The following is a 17,165-nucleotide window of genomic DNA, read 5'->3' on the forward strand; positions in this document are numbered from 1 at the left end:
GGGGGGCACGGAATGTACACAAGGCAAAATGTACAAATAAATAGCCGCCTAGAGTGGTCTTAACCGACCAGATAGGCGGGATATAAATAAAATAAATAAACAAATAAAAAATATGTGCATTTGGAAAAATGTACCCAAAATGTGTGTTGAAAGAAAAAAAATGGTCACATAACCTAGTATGAAACAAGAAGAGAAATAAAATGAAGGTGAGATTTAGAGAAATGCATCAAAATTGAGACTGGGATTTTCACATGCTAGTCAACAACCAAAATCTGGTTGCTTAGTGTAATAGGTCACACTAGAGCAGGTCCATTGAATCAGGATTCCATGAGTCTACTCCTCAAATTCCATTGATTCAAATGGGCCTTCTTTAAGTGTGACTTACTTTAGCATACTAAATTATAACTTGAGATGGGCACGAATTAAAAATGAATCACCAAATTTGTTTTAAAAAATCACTAATTGATTTATTCATATTGATAGAATCATAGAATCATATCCCAAAATCATCATAAGATTGGATCATATGAATCAATGTCCCCGATGAATACAAATTGATCATTCTTTATTGATTTTGATTTATTGATTTGTTTGGCTACAAAATGCCCCCCAGGTACTTAGAAACACTAAAAATGCAGAGAAGCTTTCCCCTGACTCTTCTCTACAAGCCCTCCAAGTTTAGTGGCTATTGGATTTTGGCTGTCCGAGTTATACATCCACAAACTGGGTCCCGCTAGGAAAGTGCCTTTTAGCAAGGTGGCTTGGGGAAAGCCAATCTTCACCAAAATTGGAAAGATTGTAGAGGAGAGTCAGTACAAGCTTCTCTGTGATTTTGCCATCTCTAGGTGCCTGAGGGGGGGGGGCTTTCCTGGGGAGGGGTCCTTGTGGGTGGGTAGCTTGGACATCCAAAATCCAATTTTCACCAAATGTGGAGAGAATGTACAGGAGAGTCTGTGGAAGTTTCTCAGTAATGTTGGTGTCTCTAGGTGTCTGGGGGGCATTTTATAGCCAAACAAATCAACAAATCAAAAATTGCTAAAATTCATTGATTCATATTCATCAGCGGCATTAATTCATATGCATATAAATCAACAAATTAGTGATTTTTGAACAAATTTGGTGATTTTTTTAAAATTTGCGCCGATCTCTAATCAGCTGTGGTTCAAAGAAGGTGGTCTTTGGTGGTTTGTAGGCAAGGCTCATACAGAGCAAACATTGACTTATGAATAGATACCAGATGGAAACAGCTAAGCATCCCAAGGTGTGTATTATCTGTAAATGTTTCCATCTTGATGCCACATGAAATCCCTTGCCTCAGATGTTTAAAAGACCTACAAAACCTAAGTCCATGAATCACAAAGACAGGCCAGACTGAATTATGCTGCAGCAATCATGCTCAGTTCTTGCTTTTCATCGGATATAAAGTGAACATCATATGATTTTTCAGACATCTAACCTCTCAAGCAAGTCTCCTTTCTCCCACCTGACATTAGGCTTGGTCGTTCATCAAAGAATGAAATTATCACAATGTTGGGAAAAAGACCTTCTTACTGCCCCCTCACCCAACAATGTAGGTCAAAGAATGCATGGAGAAATAGAAGATGCTGTCTGGAAGCAGATACATTACCTTGTTAGATGTACACCAACATTATTTATGGACTCAAAAGCAATGGACTGGAGTAGAACAATGTCTGTAAAATGGCGCCACATCTGATCTGTATTATGCAAAAACAAAGGATACATTTTGCCTTGGGTTACATTAAGAACTAATTTGCTACAAGCTGTTTTACTGGTGTGGATTCAAGAAGAGCTACTGATGAAATGGTGAATCATCTTCTGATCACTCTTTTTTCCCGGCATGGCAACATTTGGACAATATGATTGTTACTGACGTTTTAGCTCCCTGCTGATTTCATCTAAACGTGTGTCCTTGTGTGACAAAAGAGTGTTTGCTACGCCCTGAACAATTTAGCTTCTTAGAGCTACCTGGGAATTAATAAATCTTCATATCTGAGAACACAAAGAAGATAGCAGTAATAGATGACAAATATGCATGACAGATTAATAGTGAAGTTTCAGTTCAGCCCCCAGGATCACAGAATATCTTCATTAAGTGGAACGTAAGACGTAAGAAGAGATGAGCCATATTAGAATAAAGGCCTATCCAACCCAGCATGTTGTGCCTACAATGGCCAACATGAGACCTGTGAGAAGTTCAGACACTTCCTTAGAAGTGATGAAAAACTGGAATGTAGATAAAACTAGTCAAATGAGGAACCTGGAAGTTTCCCCTTAGGCCACAGCATACTAAATGTCCTTCCCTTAGAAACTGTACATAAAATATCTTGAAGCAGCGGTGCCCAAGTGACATTTGTTAGTGATGCTGTGAGAAATGAAGAGGGAAAACAGGAATAAGAAATATACACAGGTTTAAGTTGAGCTGCAGTGCTTTAAATGGCTGTAGCTCACAAAATTTGGCATGGCATGGAGCAAAGAGCCAACCACTGGGCAGCCCATCAACTGACTCATACCAGCATCACTGTCTACCTGTCAGGAACAACAGTGATGTGAGGAACGTTGGCACCACCATGGCACAGACTGGTGTCACGGACATACATGTTATGTGGCCTGGTGTACGGTAGGCATGCTAGTTCCTGAGCTGCTCTGAGAACCAAAGCTGACAGTCCACAATCCCTTAGAGACTGAGGAGCATGACATTAACAATCTATGCTACCACAAACCAGTGGCATCTGATGCCTCTCATGGTTGGTGTCACTAGAAGACCCAGCACCGCAGAGTTGATAGAGTCACAGATGAGAGACAGTGCTAGGAACAAAAGTGGGCTTTGATACGTGCACACACATAGAGGCAGTCTGTATATTCTTACAGAGAGACACATGGAGGTAGCACATTGTAATACTTCCACTCCATTTCACAGAATATTTACATAGACTGGTGGTCCAGAGCACAGCTGGAGTCTAGATATATAAAAGACAAAATAGAAGGTTTCTACTCAGAACAAACAATGTTTGATAAGCTTTTACTAGGTTCAAAAGATAAAATAGTTAAGAAAATGTATAACTCTCTGTTAGAAATCAAAATGCAAGATGAAATGGTTAAAGAATTTATGATTAAGTGGGCACAAAACATAGGGCATAATATTGATATTGATCAATGGTTGAAAATATGGCAAAATAATATAAAGCTTACAAGGTCGGCTAATTTTAAGGAGAATATATATAAGATGTTTTACAGGTGGCATATGGCTCCAGACAAATTGTCGAAGATGTATACAGATGTATCAAATGTGTCTTGGAAATGTGAAGCACATGTGGGAAGCTATTATCACATGTGGTGGTCATGTAGAGCAGTGGTTCTTAACCTTTGTTACTCGGATGTTTTTGAACTGCAACTCCCAGAAACCCCAGCCAGCACAGTTGGTGGTGAAGGCTTCTGGGAGTTGCAGTCCAAAACTCCTGAGTAACCCAAGGTTAAGAACCAGTGATGTAGAGTAGCAAAACAGTATTGGAAAAGAGTACATGCTGTGCTGCAACAAATATTCTTTGTAAGGTTCCACTAACCCCAGAACTGTTTTTAATTGAGTATGAAACTTGATAACATAGATAAGGAAAAGAAGTATATAGTTATATACATAGTCACTGCAGCTAGAATTCTTTATGCCAAAAATTGGAAAAGTCCGATGGTACTGAAACAAGAGGATCTTATAGAGAAGATAAGGGAAACAGCGGAAATGGACATTTTATCAGAAGTGATGAAGGACTGTCCTTTACAAAAGGCAACTGAAAGATGGGACTTATTCTATAAATGGATTGAGTCAATAGACATCGTATGAAGAGCATACAGTGAAGTGAGAACTTAAATCTGGAAGGCAGAAAATAGTAAAAAGAGCAACTTGGAATTTTGATATGGCAAATATGTATAGAATGGATGTTAGTATATTATTGTTTCTCCTTTCCCCCCTTAACCTCAATTCCTTTTTTCCTTTCTGTCACCCCTTGTTAAAAAAAAATTAAAATAAATACTTCCACTCCATTCACTTTACAACTGAGTTAAAGGGCAGAAGAAATACGCTTTGCTCCCAGATTGGAAATATTCTCCTCTACACCTCTTCCATCTGTTTCCTGATTTCTTAACTGGATGGTGGTGCATTCATTGTCCTCTTTCTTTCTCTCCCCTACATCCTCTCACACATAGTATGATGTGGCTGGGAGTTAAACAGGAAAGGGCTTCTCGTTAGGAATCAGGCAGAAGTGGGCCAGGTGGGGGGTTACTTGAGGTGGGGCACTGTCCCACTTGCCCTAATGGATCCACCTCCCTTGCCTTGGATGCAACTTGACTTTCCAATTTATGGAAAGTCAACTGCCCAGTAGCTAGAACGCCAGCCAAGTACTAAGAGGTTTATCATTGTGTTTCACTTCTCCACTGTCACACCTGATGTTGCAACATGTCAGACGGCATTCATAGTACCCAAGCCTACAGAAGTCCATTTACACTAGATTTATTCTCACAAGTAAGAACAAACAATTTGCAGAAAAATCCTCCCTGCTAGGAGAGAGTATGAGGAGTTTGTGAACATTTTGCAGTTTGAGACTCCCCCCCCACACACACACACACACACAAATGCAGAAATTACTTTTGTATTAAAACTTGCATTTGTCATATAACACACGTTTGTTGTTTGTTTGGACAAAAGAAATGTTTTATTTGAATAAAATGAGGTTTATGCATGAAAACAGTATTTTGTTAATACTGCTGATATAAAAACCAACAGTCTTTTTGCTCATGTACACGAGTGGAAACATTTCACAGCACTTGGCTCTTCTTCCCTAATCGGATGTTTTGTCAGGCGTGAGAAAAAAATTGTGAATATTTGTTATCTCCATACCCAGATCTTGCCATTGCATTTATTACACTCACCTTGTAGACCCTGTCAGAAGAGCTATATAATCCATGGGGCTAAAATCACCCTGTTTAACCAGCTGACAAGCAATGGGCCATTAATATATGTGGGCAGTCTCCCCAGAGGGAAACACAGCCTCCACTCACTCATTTAGCCACAGTTTAAGTTTAAGCATGCATTTCCAGACATGACGTCACAACTGGTGGACAGTAGGACAGTCATCATTTTCCATCTTGAAACAGTTGTCCAAATACCCACAGAAACCTAGGGCCATTTCAGTCTAATTGAAAGAGGCTGTTGTCTGTGTTCTACCAACTGCAAAGAAAACACAGCATAACAGTCCTGCTGAGGGTTCAAAATATTTTCATGGTTCAGTTTAAAGGTCCTGGTGTTGTAATCTGAGGTCCTTTCTCATGTTCTACATTGAAATAATTACTATCTGAAAATAAAAGTTGGACCATCAGCATCTTCTTTCACTTTTTTTTTTTCACAAAGAGATACTTGTTTGTGAAGCACTAATTTAAATCCCAGGAATTCAGAGATCAAAGGATGGTGGAAATAATCAGATGTTTGATTTAATGATGTCTTGTTGGAAAATGCCAGCAACATATGTCAAAACGTTGATCGGAGATACTCCATTGACTTCACAAATATTTATATTTTAAGGCATATCTGAATAATGTCATCAAATTATGATGCTGTAGCCCCACTCCCCTCATTAGAAGCTGTATTTGTTTAAACTGCTCATTCCCTTAGCATGCTAATATCCCTGAGAGCATCACTAACCAAATACAATTACTGGTAATGTCACTAAAACAAAATAAAACTGTCAACTAGTTCCTTAGTTATTAAGATTAAATTTTGTGATTGTTCCAGGCCAGCTTTCAGACAGTTTCCCATCTGTACCATTCTACCTGCTTCAGCTGGAGTGTCTACCTCCACTGACTCAGGAAACATTCAGACAACCCTTAGGATTTGTGGTCCTCAGAGGTTTTGATCAGCCTGGTGTGACTTCTTTCTTTCCTGGATGTAAGGATGTAGCAATACATACTTGGTTCATGTTTTAATACCGACTGACCTAATCCACACTTCTTGTACTAATCTGCAAGTAGAAGTCGATTGTCTCCCAGGAGTTTTACCACCCCAAATCCTGTGACATAGTTTACAAATTAAAAGGATGTGCATACAAAGGATGTGGCTGCTGTGATCAAATTCAAGGCAGAGGATTTCTATGACATTTCACATTTTCTCTGCAACCTACATTTATTTATTTTATTTTATTTTATTTTATTTATTTAATTTATACCCCGCCTATCTGGCCCACCGGACCACTCTAGGCGGCTTCCAAATATAAAATCAAATAATAAAACATAGACAAATACATAATAATCAAACAAGAACAGCAGTAAAAATAAAAAGGAAAAGTAAGAAAAAATCAAGAGTTGGCTGGAGGGAAAGCCTGAATAAACAGCCATGTTTTTAATTGGGTTTTAAAGGTGCCCAGCGTGGGGGCCGCGCGAATCTCCGGAGGGAGATTGTTCCAGAGGCGAGGAGCCACCGCCGAGAAGGCCCGGTTTCGTGTCTTCTCCTTCCGGGCCTCTCTTGGCGTCAGGCTCCTCAGCCTCACCTCCTGACTCGCGCGGGTGATCCGGGTAGATCTTGGTGGGAGGAGGCGTTCCGCCAAATATCGAGGTCCTAAACCGTTCAGGGCCTTATAAGTAAGCATTAAAACTTTGAAGTTGACACGGAAACAGATGGGCAGCCAATGCAATGCGGCCAGCGTTGGAGAGATGTGTTAATATTTTCTCACTCCTGTAAGGAGCCTGGCCGCCACATTCTGCACCACCTGAAGTTTCCGTGTCAGCCTCAAAGGCAGCCCCACGTAGAGCGCGTTACAGTGATCTAATCTTGAGATTACGAGCGCATGCACCAAGGTAGTGAGCGCCCCCATGTCGAAATAGGGTCGCAGCCGGGCAATCCGCCAAAGATGGAAAAATGCAGTGCGGACTACCGACGCCACCTGAGTTTCCATGGTGAGCATCGGGTCCAAATATATGCCGAGGCTGCGGACCCCACCCCTTGCTGCCAAGGTGGTCCCCCAAATGTGAGAGAGCCACCCAAGCCACCTACCACGGGGGCACCCACCCTCAGAACTTCCGTCTTATCTGGATTCAGCCTCAGTCTGTTCTCCTGCATCCATTGCAGTACGGCCCCCAGGCAACGCTGAAGGGAAAGGACAGCATCACCTGCAGTTGGTGAAAAGGAGATGTAGAGCTGGGTGTCATCGGCATATTGATGACACGAAGCCCCACATCCCCTAATCTGGCCTTTCTCATCATATGACTTATAAACCTGTTCAAACCCATCCATAAACTCAAATAGAGGTTGCAGAAAAAGGGTTCCGGCTGCAGGAAGGATGTTGCAATGCCCTTGAACTGCGGAGCCGCCCTTTGCCTCCTCGGTTCCGGAGGATGCAAGACAGCTCTGGCCACGTGACAAAAGGGAGGGGCTAGTGTTTACTTAAGGGAGCGCTAGCCCTTGGATCGTCTGCTTTCTCTCTCGGGCACCTGCCCGCCCTCCCTCTTTCTAGTGTGATTTTGGTTGCCTTTATGGGGCCGGATAGGAATTTTTGACCTCTATCCTGATTGGCTAATGGATGGAGGGATTTTTTGCCTATCCCACACTGGAGAAGGGTTGTTGGGATTTGATCGGTGATTATTCTCGGTCACACTGGCAGGTAGTGCGGGGAAAAATTGGTTGTCTTGGTGTGTCCCTTTGATAATTATGCTAAGCCAACAGCGCATCCGACCTCCCGACTCTGCGGATCGTGCGGTTACAGGGCCAGCGGCGGGTAGATGCGCTGGGCCACTTTTGGACCGACAGTCATCAAATAAAGATGGCTCGAGGTCTGGGGTGTTTAATAGAGGCCTGCCAGGGTTCCTGATGTTGTCAAGACAGCTGGAACCTGGGGTCTGGGACTCCCCCATTGACTGATAAGGGTATCGTGGATGCCTTGCGTTTCTTTCTCCGCACTACCGCAGGCCCCCTCATTTTATGAGGACAATGATATCTATAATCAGAATTGAATTAATAAAGTGTGGCCCATATTTAATCCATATCTCTGTCTTGCGTCTTCGGGACCTGGGAAGGCAAATGTGACATCATTGAAATCCTCCCCTTATTCCCAGTTCTGGCCTGCTGACCCTAGTTACCTGTTGTGTCCTCTGTCAGGTTTTGATGCTCGCCTATAAAGCCTTTCATGGTTTGGAACCAAAGTACTTATTGGAGCTTCTTTGCCCAAGGTCATCTGCCAGCTCCACCAGATCCTCCCAAGCAATCTTTCTCTGGGCGGCCACTCTGAAGGAGGCTAGGAAATTATCCATTAGAAGCTGGTGCCCCCAGCACTCTGGAACCAGCTCCCAGTGGTGCAGTGCCTGGACCTTCCCTTCCCAACTGTTAAAAGGCTTCTGAAAACACTGCTTTTCAGAGAAGCCATTCACTGCCTCTCTGTCTGGTTTTATGGCTTGTGTTCCACCTTTTATCTGGAAACTACACCTCTTGTAGTTTGCTTATTACCTCATTAAATGTATGAACTTATTGCTGTTGGGTTTGATTTTAGCACACTGTATAAACCACCCAGAATAGTGTGTTGCACTAATGGGGTGGTATACAACAAACAAACAAATACAGTACACACCTCAAGTAAAATTATATACAAAAAGGTGCATATGAGGATGAACTACTTGCAAAAAATGTGTGTATTAGGGTAAATGCAAGCAAAAGTCCATATCATCCAGGGGTTTTGCACAAAGTTAAGAAACTGTTGTGTTGCTGCTCAGTTGGGCCACATACCTGATCATAATTGTGGGGTATTGTGGGAGAACACTCTGACATACATTGGCCAGAATCTTATTTGTTCTCAAATAAGGTTTGCATGACTTGCCACAAGTCTTTATGGCTAGTTAACATGTTGTTGGAGCACACAAAGAGTATGTACTTGTATAGTTCATTAATTTGCCTCAGTTGGGGACAGCAAGTTATGCAACATAACACAAACAGCCATAAGATTCCAGCAATGATTTGTTGAACACCCACAAGGACCAAAATCTTTTGAGACCAATCAACTCAAAAAGCCGTTCATGGTAGTCCAGTTTTATTCTCTGCCGTTTAATCACATGTACCTCCATTTCCATCTGAATGAAGACACATAAGACAAAGAGCAGTGTGTTTGGGATTCTGAAGTAGTCCATATGTTTTCCTTCTCCCTCTCCAAAGCACACCCTCACAAAGAAAATTTGAGGTTTGCTTTTGTTTCTCTACCTCTTTCAATTCTCTGCCTTTCAACATCCTTGGACTCTAATTTTTCACACATTTCTAATTATGTGGTGTTACTTCTGAGATGCTACGATGTTAATAGAAACACGTGTATATATAAATAAAGAAAAAGTTCTGAGAGGTAGCAAGTTCCTTTTGCAGCTATTTTGCTTTTATCATCTTGGTATGAGGGTGAGAGAAAAGGGGGGGTGGAGAGAAGTGCCATTAGACTGAAATCTTTATTTTCATTGTTTATGTGAGTCAGAGGATCCTATTGCCTTTGATAAAGAAATGTACAAGGATACAGCACAAGACATATAATTGACAATATGAGAGAGGGAGGAAATCCCTATCGCAACCAATGTTTGAAAATGCTACCTGGAGTTTGTTCGGTTTGTTTGTTTGTTTGGATATTTGTACGGACAAATCAAAGGACACTGCTAGAGGTGGTTTCAAAGGCTGGTTTCCAGCTGTTTGTTTTGTTGCTTCTTGATTAATTGAATACTTTAATAAATTCGGACCACTGTGCAATATCATCACAGTCGACAAAAACACGTAGCCATGCTGGGCTCACCTCAGCATGGGGGCAAAGCGGCAGGGGTGGGGAGATTGAAGCAAAACCTCGTTCTTATGTTGACATATGACCATATATTTCAAAAGCATTCTAGGATAAAGCTTTGAGGTCCATACTCAAGGCCTCTGGATTTTTAGTTGCTGGACAAAGCTATGTTTTGGTATAGTGTTTGTCTGACACAGTGTCCAATTTGTTGGGTCCTTCACTTTTCCTAGGCATTTCATTTACATATCTTGGTCTATATGTTGACTGATTGATTCTGCCATGTCTATTGTCCTAGAACTGGGTTGTTTTGCTTCCAGACCTACAGGTCCATTTCCTGATAAGGGCTCAAGGGGATAATTTTTTTTTTAGGTGAGAGGAGACAGAATTAAAGGTTTGGGGTTCTATGATTAGTCCTTAGTATTCCTTTCTACTTACAAAAGGAGTTATATCAGAAGAGTTTCTGCAAGTACAGTGGTGCCTCGCTTAACGATTGCCTCGTTAAATGATGAAACCGCTTCATGATGACTTTTTTGCAATCGCTTTTGTGGTCGCAAAACAATGGTCTAAATAGGGTTTTTTCGCTTTGCGATGATTGGTTCCCTGCTTCGGGAACCGATTCTTCGCAAAATGATGTTTTTCTAACAGCTGATCGGCGGTTTCAAAATGGCCTCTGGGTAATTAAAATGGCTCCCCGCTGTGTTTAGGGATGGATTCCCCGCTTTACAGGGAGCAAAAATGGCCGCCTCCATGGAGGATCTTTGCTGGACGGTGAGTTTTCAGCTCATTGGAACGCATTGAACCGGTTTCAGTGCATTTCAATGGGCTTTTTCATTTCGCTAGATGATGTTTTCGTAAGACAGCGATTTTCGCAGAACGAATTAACATTGTCTTGCGAGGCACCACTGTAGGAGTCAGTAAAGTAAGAAAGGAAACTCTACTAAGACTGCAGCTAATTACGATCTCCCTATTTTTTCCATCTTGGAAAGATGAGGGAGATCCCGATTTTGTTGGTGTTTGGTACCCTGGGGGATACAGGACAGTTTATTCCTAACAGAAATGAGGACAGTAATATCCAAGAGAGGGACACTAGGAAAAAAAGGTCAAGATGAAATATAGCTTTATAAAACATTGGCTGAATACTTAGCTGATTCCTAGCTAGGATGAGAAGCCTCAATTTTCTCAGTCTCACAAGTAAGGATAAAATGATTGTCCTTCACTTCAAAGAGGTGTTTTGTGACATTTTCAACAATAATTGTGAGAACGTTTTTTTAAAAATATAAATTAAGAACAAATATATGGAAATGTTAAGTAACACTTCAATACAAATAGCGCTGAATTATGACAATGGTTGTTTGGGTCCCGAGGCATTTTAAGGATGGGAAGCATCAGAAGAGGTGTTTTGAATTCTTTTTCTTTCTTTTAAAAGAAATCAACCAATTGTTCTCTGTTTTGCTTCTCAGAAGGAAAAAAAAACACTTGTGTGGAAAGAGAGCACTAGGTTTGGAAGAAAACTATTTTTTTAATTCCATCCAAATTATTTGTCCTATAAATCACAGCTAATTCATTTCAAGCCCATTTGCAGTTCAATTGATATTTGAATATTTCTATATTATTTGTACATTTCTGTATGTGTTTGAATAGTGCGGAGGGGACACATGGAACTGAGGAAAACAAAGGGCCCTGAGATTTGAAGGGAGGTACAATTCAGTGCCATCAATTACTGCTCAAACCCCATTGAGCAAACAAACCTCCCATCACTTACCTTCCATCCTCACCCCCTCCTTCTGTGGGAAACCATGCTAGCCCTGGTCCTGCCCTTCAACAAACTCATCTGGCATTAGCAAGACACTTGCCTCATTGCCACTTAGCCCAGGTACTTTGAAACAAAAACTGTTGCTCTGGATCTTTAACACCTGAAGTGCCCAAGTTAAATTCAGCCCTTCAGAGGGCCCTGATTTCATTGGAGGACTACTTCAGCCTTCATCACTGAGTGTCAGTTCACTTCAGACACAAATATCCCTGCTTCACTTTGTTTTCCCCAAACCTCCAAACCACACCCCTACTTTGCACAAATTGATGAGAGGAGAGAGAAAAAATCAGAGCTCTTTTTGGAGACAATATGTTTTATTGGGCTTGAACATTCCTTTTTGAAATGTCTTGCTGAGTTGAGACAGCCTAAATCAATGTGAATGTATAATTCAACAAGTATTATTGGTATTCCGAGCTCCAGCAAGTCAACTTGGACTTGATGTCAGCTCAGATTTCCTGTAGTGGTCTCTAAGTTGCCTATTATAGAACCGTTTTGACTGGGGCAAATTTCCGATCATGGAGGGTAAGGGTGATTTGAGTTCACTGCAAATGAATAGCTGGTAAATCCTCACAAGTGTCCTTATTGCATTAAAATTAAGAACAGCAATCAGTCTAAAATCTTCTTTCCCATTTCTTGAATTTTCATGAGTTGAAGAACTAATGAAGTAAAGTCATTTAGTCTCAAATGGTATTTTCATAAGTATATCCAACTTAGACGACCATCTTTCTACTTTATTACTTCTAATCCCTAAATTATTCCCCAATTGTGGTTAGCGCACAATTCATATATATGTTGCTTAGTAAACCTAGCCACAGGTTTATTACCTTAACATGGAGCTTTGCTTGCAATGTATTGTGCCCTGTGAATTTGTGTTTTCTTGTTCTGGGTTACTCTTAAGAAGGACAGGATAACAGAAATGCCACCTGGCTTTGGAAATACACATTATTGTTCACTCAATATACCAAGTCACTATCCTGATGCTAATGAAATGAATTGACTCTTGTAGAGGTGGTATTGTTTATTATGGTCAAAAAGACAAAAGATGCAAAGACACATGCCTTATTTCCAAAGTATTTGCATTTTAATATGCATGTTTTCGCTCATGATGGCACCATCATGCATGCACAAAATGCAAACACTGCCAGGAATGATGCGTGAAAGACGCTGCAGAACTTGTTGGCAGAATCCACAAAATGGGCAGGATCCAGCAAAAGAGTTCATTTGGTATCAAAAGCAATGGAAAAAGCTTAAAATAAGAAAAATATATACAGTGGTGCCTCGCAAGATGAACGCCTTGCAGGACAAAAAACCCGTAAGACGAATGGTTTTTGTGATCGCTATGGTGCCTCACAAGACGGCTTCTTCTATGGCTGTGCTTCGCAATACGATTTCTTTCCAAGCCCGATGCCTCGCAAGATGAAAAAAATTCATTCGTCTTGCGAGGTTCCCATAGGAATGCATTGCAATGCATTCCTATGGGAAACTGCTTTTCACAAGACAATTTTTTTTCGCAAGACAGAGCTACTCGGGGAACGAATTACATTCATCTTGCGAGGCACTCTTTTTGTTTGCATTGAGAGATTTAGCAGGAGCTCTACAGTATTGAACAGGGATATTATTAACATGCGAAAAAAACACTGTTCGTTCCCAAAGAATGTCACTGCAGGATAGAACATAGAATCATAGAACAATTGAGTTGGAAGGAGCCTATAAGGTCATCAAGTCCAGCCCCCTGCTCAATGCTGGAATATAAATCAAAGGATACCTTCCAGGTTGTTGTCTAAGTTTCTTTTGAATGGCTCCATCTTTGGATCATTCAACACCTCTCGAGGTAATTAGTTCCACGGTCTTACAGTTAGGAAGTTTTTCCTGATATTCAGCCAAAATTTGGCTTCCTGTAGCTAGAACCCATTATTACATGTCCTGCACTTTGGGATGCTAGATAACAGATCCTGCCCCTCCTCTGGATGACAGCCTTTGATCTGTATCATTTGGGGTCATGAACATTTTCTTTCTCAGAGGGTTCTGAAAAGTGACAATAGGTATATTCATTGGCATGGAGAAGCCTTGAAATTAATTTCCTGGAAAATTGCTTCATTCTTTGGGGATTTATAGGACATTCTGCCTTTTTACAAGATGGTGTCCTTATTTGCTACAGTATATATATATAAATTACAAGAGCTCTATAGGGGAATAAAATATCCTTGTGATGAACACCCCAATGTCACTTCACAATCTGTAGTTTGGCACCACTTGATCCAAATAATTTTTAAGTTTTCAATTTGGAAGCTCCTCTTCGAATTGATACTGAGGTACACTGATTGACTTAATTAAGAGTAAAGCCCACTACCTAACATTTTCAAGAGTATATTAGCTCATGCCCTAGGCAACATATTCTGTGTTTTTATTATTATTGTATGATAATTCCCATGGCTTTTTTTTTTTTTGCAAGAAAAATCTCACTGGGCCAAGTAATTGGTAGCTTCTCATGCATGTTTTAATAGTCTTCAGAAAAGATTTCCTAACAAATGCCATCTAGCTGGGAAGAGTATTTGAACTGCATTTATTTCTAAGGCAGATTTCCCAAGTTGGCTAATTAATTACAAGTTATAAGAGTCTTTTTAAAGTCACTTGGAAAAAAAGAATGCATACAAAAGACAGTTATGGTTCATTGTTCCCATCTTGAACCAGCTCTAATAATGCACACAGAGGATGCCAAAAGTACTGTTTTAATATTTCTAGTACAATGTTCCCGTGTTCAAAAGTACCATTAAGGCTAACATGGTGTTCTTTGATTTTTTTTTGATCACTTAATAGTAAGTGGATGGGATGAAAGGTTTATCACTCAGTACATTCTTGTTACTTGCAATTGCCTAAAAGGTGTATTACTCCACCACATATTGTATTAAAAATTACAGAAGTCAGCTGGGGACATTTGCAAAGCATTGCTGTGAATAATCTCTGATTAATGCATTACTGAATTCCAGGCTATAGTGAGCTATTTCTGACATTTTGAAGAAGGAAATAGGTCTCATCACAACTGTATAATGGCTGGGATGTGACTCATCAGCTGGGTTACACCACTGATTGTTGGAGGCGCTTTCCTAGGGAGGATGAATGGAGATACATTCTAGATAGTGGCTCGGTACAGTTCGGTGAGAATCTGAGTTCTCCCGAATTTGTTTCTGGGCTTCATAGGAACCTAATAAACAGCAGGAACCTGATGGTACTACCATGTTTCCCCAAAAATAACACAGGATCGTATATTAATTTTTGCTCCAAAAATGCATTGTTCTGCATTTTAGCTCACAGCGCTACCACGTCCCACATGAAAAATCATACTATGACTTATTTTCAGGTTAGGTCTTATTTTCGGGAACACAGGGTAGGCGAAATGTGCCTGGGAAAAGCAATGGACAAGGCTGTACCTTCAGTAGCCTTGAGCCATTCCCATCCGTTTTGAAATGGGTGAAGATTCACATTGTCATTAATGCAGATGAAAAGAGAGGCTGAACGACCAAGTGTTAGGATGATCTCATAAGGGTTGACCAAATCAGACTATTTTCAGTTTAGGTCTGTTCCAGATATATTCTTTCAGAAATCTGTTTCATCCTGCTGCTACATTAATCTGCAAAGTTTGTTTTTAATTCCACACAAATTTTTTAAAAAATACATTTCATAGCATTGTGTACATGTTGCCACAAAAATATGCATTTTTAAAAAATGCAAAACACATGCGTCTCTTAAAACATGCATTTTTGGTGGGTTTTGTTCTTTTTTTAATCCGAGAACTGCATTCACAGTTTAAGGAAATATGGCTTTCTGATAGCTTACTGAGTTGGTGCACCTGGCTGTAGAACCAGGATTTGGGAGTTTGATTGCCCATTGTGACTCCCGGGAGGAGAGCCCGCCTTATGCCACCTTAGGTAAGCTCCACAGTCCCAGAACTGGCCCAAGAAGTAACCACTTCTGAAACCTTAGGAAAGCTTGCCATGGGCTGCCCGAAGTCAGAATCAACCTAATGGCACATACTTAATTATGGTCTAATCTATATCTGACAATATATATCTGACTGTGGAGCCAGCTCCTCGTGATGTCTCCCAGAAGATACAGCCTGTGTAGTCATGGGCAAGCTGCACAGTCCCAGGAGAAGCAGGGAATGGCAACCCACTTCTGAGTACTCTCTACCTGAAAAAGGTCACCGTAAGAAGGCTGACTGCCAAAGAATTGATGCTTTTGAATTGTGGTGCTGGAGGAGGCTCTTGAGAGTCCCCTGGACTCCAAGGAGATCAAACCTGTCCATTTTGAAAGAAATCAACCCTGAGTGCTCACTGGAAGGACGGATCCTGAAGCTGAGGCTCCAGTACTTTGGCCATCTCATGAGAAGAGAAGACTCCCTGGAAAAGACTCTGATGTTGGGAAAGTGTGAAGGCAAAGGAGAAGCGGAGGACAGAGGATGAGATGGATGGATGGTGTCATCAAAGCTACCAACATGAATTTGACCAAACTGTGGAAGGCGGTGGAAGACAGGAGGGCCTGGTGTGCTGTGGCCCATGGGGTCACGAAGAGTCGGACATGATTTAATGACTAAACAACAACAAAGTTTTAATTGACTTCATGGCATATTATCATTATTATCTATATATCAGTCCAGGATAATATTGGGTTTGCAATAACTGAAAACTCAGTTTAGATTTTCAGTCTTTGCAAAACACAGACATCCAACTAAGTTATACTGCCCCGAATCCCATTACATCATTCTGTGTGCTGAAAATGCCAACTGTGAATTGCTAGGTATTAAGAAGTCAATGTAGGCATTTCCTGTTGCATGCCAGTCATGTGACTTGGCATGCAACCTTAAATGCCTGTGCTAACTTCTTAACTCATGGCTACTCACAGCTGATATTTATGTCAGTGGAATTATGCCAGCATCATTTTTCACTTGGATTCCAGCCACTGACTCAGATTTTCTCCTTAGAAGGGTTGATGAATCTGACAGTTTTGCCTTCTGCAACATGATTTGTTGCTTGTTTTTTTTTAAAGCCTCCTACAGTTTCTTCCTATGATTGTATGAAGAAATTGGCAAAACCGCCAAACTAATGGAAATTCTCATGTTCCTGTGGTGCCCAAATTCAATAGGTACAGCTCTTCCTATTATGGAGAGAATCTTGGTGTATCTTCCTGTTTGTATAGCTGTTAAACACAAAGATCCTGTCAGGGTGAAAAAAGAAGTGGCAATGCTGATTCAACACCACAGACATGCATTACAAGCACTAAACAACTAGGACCTTGATGAGGAAATCTGTCCATGCCACATTTGAATTCAACTCTCAAATTCATTGCAATAAATTTATGATGAAAGATGCAAATTTTGTGAAGGACTAATAATGAACCAAATGGAACTACCCTCCCAACCATGGAATAAAGACGCAAAACAAAGATATGGGTTAAATACGGGCCACACTTTATTGACTTAAATTCCAATTTAAATTTGCCATCCTTTGGCAAAAAGGAGGGGGCCTGCTGTAGGGCGGAAACAGGTAGATGGCAGAGGTATCAAC

Source organism: Pogona vitticeps, chromosome 11 (genome assembly GCF_051106095.1).
Source record: "Pogona vitticeps strain Pit_001003342236 chromosome 11, PviZW2.1, whole genome shotgun sequence".
Classification (NCBI taxonomy): domain Eukaryota; kingdom Metazoa; phylum Chordata; class Lepidosauria; order Squamata; family Agamidae; genus Pogona; species Pogona vitticeps.